The 7,500-nt window shown below is 39.8% G+C and overlaps 1 protein-coding gene across 2 annotated transcripts in view; it reads left to right on the forward strand.

The window, feature by feature from the left end:
• Positions 1-7,500, forward strand: part of LOC137980067 (polycystin-1-like protein 2) — a 73,907-nt gene that overhangs the window by 14,504 nt on the left and 51,903 nt on the right. The window contains exon 1 of one of the 2 annotated variants that reach the window (XM_068827418.1): positions 5,872-6,277. The exons of the other annotated variant lie outside the window; for it this stretch is intronic. The gene's annotated coding sequence lies outside the window, so the exon portion shown is untranslated. Of the gene's footprint in view, positions 1-5,871; positions 6,278-7,500 lie in introns of those variants that run through there. 2 annotated transcript variants of the gene reach the window in all.

A 7,500-nucleotide genomic window follows, 5' to 3' on the forward strand; every position in this document is an offset into this window, starting at 1 on the left:
GTAGAGTGTAGGACGCGTTTGGGTGCTTTGGATGTACCTAGAAACTCGGCGCACAAACCCAAGGAGTTTGTTGGCTTTCGCACACTGTTCAGTTACTTATTTGTCCGACGTGAGATTGCTTGACACCCACAAACCGAGGTCTTTCTCTGTATCGCAAGATTCCAAAGGCGTTTCCTTGATAGTATAGGTAGGCTATACAGGTGATTTTTTGCGGGTGATGCACTGGTATTTGCACTTGGACTGATTAAATATGAGCCCGGATGATTCAGACCAACTGTCAAGATCGTTAAGGTCAGATTGCAAGGCATTACAGTCTGTGATGGAATCAATGCTCTTGAAAATCTTGGTATCATCGGCGTAACAGGCGACTCGCGATGTTTTAACAGCGTTTGGTAGATCGTCCACAAACAGCAGAAACAATATTGGTCCTAATAGGGACCCTTGCGGTACCCCGGGTGTAACCGGCAATTCTCGGGAAGTAGCTCCGAGAACTGTAACCTGTTGCTTGCGCCCCTGTAAATATGAACGAAACCAGTCGTGAATTTTGCCAGTAATGCCGTATTGGTGCAACCTCCCAAGTAGCTTGGTATGATCCACTTTGTCGAATGCTTTACTTATGTCAAGATATATAATGTCTATTTGTTTACCGGCGTCAAGTTGACCGCCGATGTAATGAAAGACACTGGTGAGCTGAGTCACACAAGATCTACCGGCTAAAAAGCCATGTTGTTCGCGGCTGATGAAGTGGGATGTATAATTCCGTAAACCCGTCAGAACACAGCGCTCGAGAACTTTGGAGATGACAGGGAGAAGAGAGATAGGGCGATAATCTCCACAAAGTTTTTTTTTCCTTTCTTGAAAATCGGTACTATATTCGCGAGTTTCCAGTCTTCTGGAAAGATGCCGAGCCCCAAAGATTTTTTGAATAACATGGCCAGGGACGGTGCGATCTGGTCAGCGGTTTCCTTCAGCAGGCGCACTGGAATTCCATCGGATCCAGTTGCTTTGTTTATATCAAGCTGTTTGAGAGTTGCCAAAACCATTTCCACCGGGATCTCTAGCTCATTTAGTGTGGGGTGTGAGGGTGTGGAAGGTAATGATAGCGAGTGGACCTCTGAGGGGGCAGTGAAGACCGACACAAAGTAAGATTAAACAACTCGGCGATCTGTTGAGGCGTTGATGCTTGAGAACTCTGCTGAGTGTCATCGCCAGAGTTCATCGTTTTAGGGATGCTCCGCATTCTATTCTTGAGCTTGAAAAAGGACCAAAAGCTTTTAGGCTGCCGCGCGATATCCGAATCGAGGGAGCTGAAGTAAGTCTCACGGCTCTCACGTATAAGAGGCTTGGCCTTTGTTCGTAGTTCGCGATACTTCTGTTGTTGATGGTCAGTAGGAAATTTTTTTAACTTTGAGCGAGCAGCCTCCTTTTTCCACAGAGCGTGAATGATTTCACTCGTGATCCAAGGCGGGGTGTTTTTTTCTTTAATCTTTTTGGTTGGAATAAAATCCGAGACTGCGCTCATAAATGCGTCCTTCCAAAAAGTCCAGTCAGAGTTGATGTTGTCGCTGTCTTCAATAAGATTGCATAAATTCAGGGCTTCAAGAGCTCCTCTGAGACCGTCAAAGTCTCCATTACGTCAAAGTCTCCATTCTTTTGTGCCTTTGGTGTTTTCTAGCGAGTCCCAAGAGATCTTGGACAGGTTCAGGTCGCCACCTATTACCATATTCTCATAGGTGTCAGGAGCATGGTCAAGAAAAATATTAAATTTTTCCAACCAGCAGCCTGTATCATCTTCGGGATCTGGCCAATAAATCGAGCAAAACAAAACTTTCTTATTGCAAAAAGTAGTCATCTCAGCGCACACAAGCTCTAAGTCCTCCAAGTTTCCTGAGTCCAGCACATATTCCCGCATTGATTTCAAGGAGTTGGCTTTGGCAGCAATAAGAACGCCACCACCATTACGATCCTTACGGTCTTTCCTATAGACAATAAAGTCAGAAAGCGGGAAAAGTTCTTGGTCGAGGATGTTAGCATTCAGCCAGGTTTCACTGATTAATACGATGTCGGCGTGTTCGGAACAGACTAGATCTTGAACCCGATCTAAATTGCTCACTCCGGAAGTCCCAACTTTATGTTGCGATTTCATGCTTCTGGCGTTAATCACAAGGCCTTTTAACGGGACACTAGGACCTCCAAACTGCGTTCTCTTTGTGATTGTAGGTCCAGGCTGGCTTACAATATCGCCACAGAGCAGCAACAAGCCGATAATGAAGCCGCTAGAGCTGTAAAAGTAGCGGTGGCGAGTCGGCACGAAGCGATTGTTTCCACTCATGGCCGAAGGTTGATAAATTGAAGGTTTAGAATATTTCCACGCCGCGAACTCGAATCCCTCTACAGACCTCCTCACAAACGTGATATCATTCTCCATCGATTTAAGGGTGATTAATTGCGCATAAAAGACCAGGAACAGTAAGGCAACGGAGAAACCTACGGAGCATATGTGTATGCGTCCAGCCGCCATTTTTTTCCATGCACTCATGTTCCTTCAGGCCAAAACTATTGGTTTATGGGCGGTGCGTCCCACACCACTCACCAACCAACACTAAATGTCATGTGAATCCGTGTATTAAACATGCCGGTTGAAAGAATACGGTTCCCAGCTGCACGGGAAATTTTCCTATGGTACCGATATTCAGTTTGTGATATTATGAGGTTACCAGGAATTTGGCCATTATAAGAGAATGCCATCACTGTTAAAGTGAACTGACCATGGGACATAAACGTATTGAATAGTAATCGGATGTACATGCACCAACTGTTGGCTGACACTATTTGTGGTAAAATTGTACGATTTGTGGTAAAATTGGAGGTTCTAAGTCATAAACAGGTAGGAATTATTGTCAAGGTTTCGATTCTTGCCGTAAAAAAGTTAAAACAAGAATTCTAAGTGACTTGTTTTTCATAGTCGATGATTATGCAAATTAGGCCATTTGATGTCAAAAGGTCAAAATCACATGAATTTGACTAACTGTCACGCAGCGCGTATACATTTGCCCAAAGAAATTTTACATCAATTGAAAGTTTATCACTAAGAGAGTTAATGGTGCAAATATTGTTAGATTTAGAGCTTTATCGCATGTTGAAAAACGATGCGGTTTCAGGGGTACCTTCAGTCAAGTAAAACAAGGCGTCTTAAAGTTGAAATTATTTCAGATGCAAGCGGTGATTCAAATTTCGAAAAAATCACGTAAACCTCATGTAGAGATATCAGGGAAGAGCTTTTAGGAGGTTTTGAGCGGATACGAATTGGTTTTTGTAGCGAAATTTGACGGCAAAGTAAGCGTTAATTTTTGCGGAAGAAATGGCGATTTCGACACGAACTCTTAAATTTGCATTTTCTCCAAAATAAAAATACTCATGATTTAAAAAAACTATACAGTTCATTTAGATACATAATAGGCTACATCTGGACAAAATTTGAGCGAAATCCATTTTTGAGCTGTGGCCGCGAAAATTCGAAAATGTTTGATTTTTACTGACATGCACTCTTAATTAAGTTAGCACAACAGAAACTCGCTAACCTCATTTTGACACGAAAGTGCTTTACTATTGCCATAAAAACTATCCAGTTAAGCTCGCATGTTATAAAACATGATGAATTCATAAGAGGCAAAAACCCCTTCCTATTTCATTAAGTGCGTGAAGAGAAAAAACTCCATCGTGTCAAATGTGCGCAATATTATAACAAACTAAAATTTCAGGATCAAACCGTTTCCATGACAGAATACTTGGTAAAATATTAGAAATGCAGCTCACTTTGATTTCGGCTCGACGGGCGACAGATTGTTGTCGAAGTCCATTACTCGTCGCTTTTAAGATTCCACCACCTGTCTTGTTCAGTATCCAATTGACTTGCCATTATTGAGCTTCATAAGGGTATACTTTGTTTAAAGACCCACTAAAACACCATTCGCGTTACATTACTTTCGACGCCATTGCCGGTTAAGTTAATCGTTCTACTGTGTCCACCAGAGAAATCTACGCATTTCCCACTACCCTCTCGATCCTAAGAAAATAAGCGCAGGAAGCTTTATGCACAAAGACACCACTTAGCAGAGGAGGGACAGGCAAGACTTTTACCGACACGAAAAAAAAATTAAAATAAATAAAATAAATAAAACAAACAAATGGAACGCAGATCCCGACTGGGTTTGCCATACTGGCAACCCAGTAATGAATACTCCCCAAGATAACAGACGCTGATTCATGTTCGACTGTATATCGTTTACAATATCAAGTATTGCATGTTTGGTTGAATGCCCCTTACGAAAACCGTATTGTGAGGAATTCAAAAGATTATGTTTTTCTATATAGCTAGTTAATCTTTTGTAAATTATTTTCTCAAATACTCTATTAAAATTTGAAAGTAAAGAGATGGGTCTATAATTGTTTGCGTCTGTATCATCATCACCCTTGAACACAGGTGTAATTTTAGCCATTTTGAGCTTTGATGGCAAAGTCCCTAATCTGATAGATGTATCAAGTATATCTGTAAGAACAGGGGCTATGACAGCACTTGAACAGTTGAGTAATTTGGTAGGCGAGGAGTATAAACCATAAGATTTATCATTCGGTACAAGTAGTATTTCTGACCGTAATTCTTCGGGTAAAACAGGTTGAAAAAAGAATGATGAAATTGGAGATTTGCTTTTATCAACAAAGTCTAGATGATGATTTTGGGGAATGGGTAGCTTATTGGCAAGTCTGTTTCCCACTGTTGCAAAATGTTTGTTAATGATGTTAGGTATCCGCGAACCTTCCTTAACAACTTTATTGCGATTATTAAAATCCTTCAGTGCAGATATAACTTTTAAGTTTTGTTTCCGTCGATGTAAAAGTTCATTTTGTTGTGTACTGCCCCTCGAAAGTCCTACCGGTTGGCAATACTTCTCGCCTGATTTGCCCGAAGGCCGAAAGTTTTCGTTTTAAATCATCACACCTCTGACCGTTAAATCCAAATAAGTACCATTTACAGTCGAACCTCGATTACCGGGACTCGTTGAGACGAGACAAAATAGTCCGGATAAACCAGGGTCCAGATAATCGAGAATATGAATAAGGAACAAAAACTGATTAAATTAAGAAAGCGACATTTAATTCTGAAACAAAACATTTACAAATCGTTGGGAAAACAATATGGTCTACATCTTCACTGTCCATTGTAAATACCTGTACACTTGTCGGCAAACTTCATGATCTTTTCCTTGTTCTTGCGGATATCAGATATCTGATGCTTACTATCGCCATATTCAGGTGACAAATTGGTTCCTTTTTCTCCCTTCTCTTATCGCAAAATTATAGACTAATTATCTTTTATCGAAAGAACGGATCGCTTTTCAACGATGTAGTTCTAAAAAGAATATGGCTACGGATCTTGATCATGACTAATGACATCCCTGGTTATTTATTCTTACTGCCTGTAGGGTTGTGAAAATAAAAGGTTCACGGCGAATTGTCCGCGTTTTGATGTTTTTTTCCTTTCTTCTATAGAAAAATTCATTCCCTAACTAGTCAATTCCACCGTAAATTTTACGCTAAAAACCGATATCGCATGAATCACGAAGCGAAGCTTGAACCGCACGAGTTTTAAAAGAAAACAAACACACCCTCAGCGAGCGAATGGAAAAGGTAAAAAAAAAAAAACATTCCAGTGTCAACTGTCAATAGCCAGCGAATAGGAATCACGCTAAAATTAGAATCCATAAAAACAACTTTGTCAGTTCAAGGTCAAAGAAGAGTTTTGCTGATGTAATTTATTCCACTTTATCTCTAAAAACAAGATCATTTACATTTTGATGTATTCAATTGAAACACGCCAGCTTGGCTTAGAACCAGAACCGGCTAGAAAGGACAAACTTCAAACAAGATTTCCAACAAATTACCTGTACGTGCTATAAACAAACTTCTGAAAACACAAGCTGGTGATGTTTCTCCTTGTCACTGTCGAGGCACATCGAAAAACAGTTAGGCAAGTGGCGCAATGGCGGCCGCACGTGTTTTCAACCTTAGCTAAATTTTCGGTTACCATTGCTAAGTGCAGGCATCTGTAATTGTATTGCTTCGATGGCAACTAAAGATGAAATTGAGTCACTCTTGAAGGCCGAAATTGGACCTCTGAATTTTTTATCAGAAGGAGTTCCCGCAAAGTACTTTAAGCTGGCTGGAGACCACATCTATGAGGCAATGACTGAAGTTTACAGTCTCTCCATAGAGCAAGGTATTATGCCTGACATTCTCAAAATTTTTAAAGTAACTCCAGTGGACAAAGGTGGTGGTATCACTGACCCTACTAACTTTCGCCCTATCTCAGTTCTTTCTATATTTACACCGATTTTTGAAAAACTGGTGTGTAAACAGTTAACAAGCTATGTTGAAAAGTATTCCATTTTAAGTCAATACCAGTTTGGCTTTAGGAAGGGTAGATCGACTGAACAAGCCATTTTAGAAATTACTGACAATTTAAAACAAGCAATAGATAATAATCTATTCACATGCGGAGTCTTTCTTGACTTCGCTAAGGCGTTTGATACCGTCAATTATACTATACTGTTGAACAAATTAATTAGAGAAATGTGGAGTTCGAGGAATTCCACTGAGTTGGTTTACTAGTTATCTTACCAATAGGCAGCAATATGTTAGTATCGATGGTGTGGAGTCTTCTAAACAAACTATTAAACGTGGTATCCCGCAGGGCAGTTCTCTTGGTCCCCTTCTTTTTCTACTATACATTAGTGACATTCCTAACTGCTCCGATAAATTATCCTTTAGAATATTTGCAGATGATACCAACATTTTTGAGTCTTCCTCAAACGCCGTGAAATTACAAAACTTAATTAATCAATAATTATCCAAAGTTAAAGAGTGATGTGACTTAAACAAGCTTTCCATTAACCTAACGAAAACTAATTATATGATAATTAAATCACCTAAAAGGAAGACAAATATAATATGGGATGTAAAACTAACTAATAATGATGGCTCCGCCTATGGCTTAGAAAAGAGAACTTACATAAAATATTTGGGCCCCTCTTATAGATGATACGCTATCATGGAAACATCAGATCTCCTATCTATGTACTCGAATCTCTAGAAATACAGGAATTATTGGCAAACTTAGACATTCCACCTCCCTTTCACTACTTAAACAACAATACTATAACCTGATCTATCTTCATGTATCCTATGCGATAACGTCCTGGGGCAGTGCATTTACTACCCAAATTAATTTCGTCTTTGCCACCTTGTATGGACCAGATACAGACAGTGCATTACCATTACTTAACTTACTGGATTTACTTACTGTTAAGAATATCTATAAACTAAAGCTTCTTAACTTCACTCATCAATGGCATTTTAAAAAAAATTACCAAGTATATTCAGCCAGCATTTTCGCTATGCAAGTGAAGTCCATACATATAATACGAGATATGCTTCAAAAAG

Source organism: Montipora foliosa, chromosome 12 (genome assembly GCF_036669935.1).
Source record: "Montipora foliosa isolate CH-2021 chromosome 12, ASM3666993v2, whole genome shotgun sequence".
Lineage (NCBI taxonomy): Eukaryota > Metazoa > Cnidaria > Anthozoa > Scleractinia > Acroporidae > Montipora > Montipora foliosa.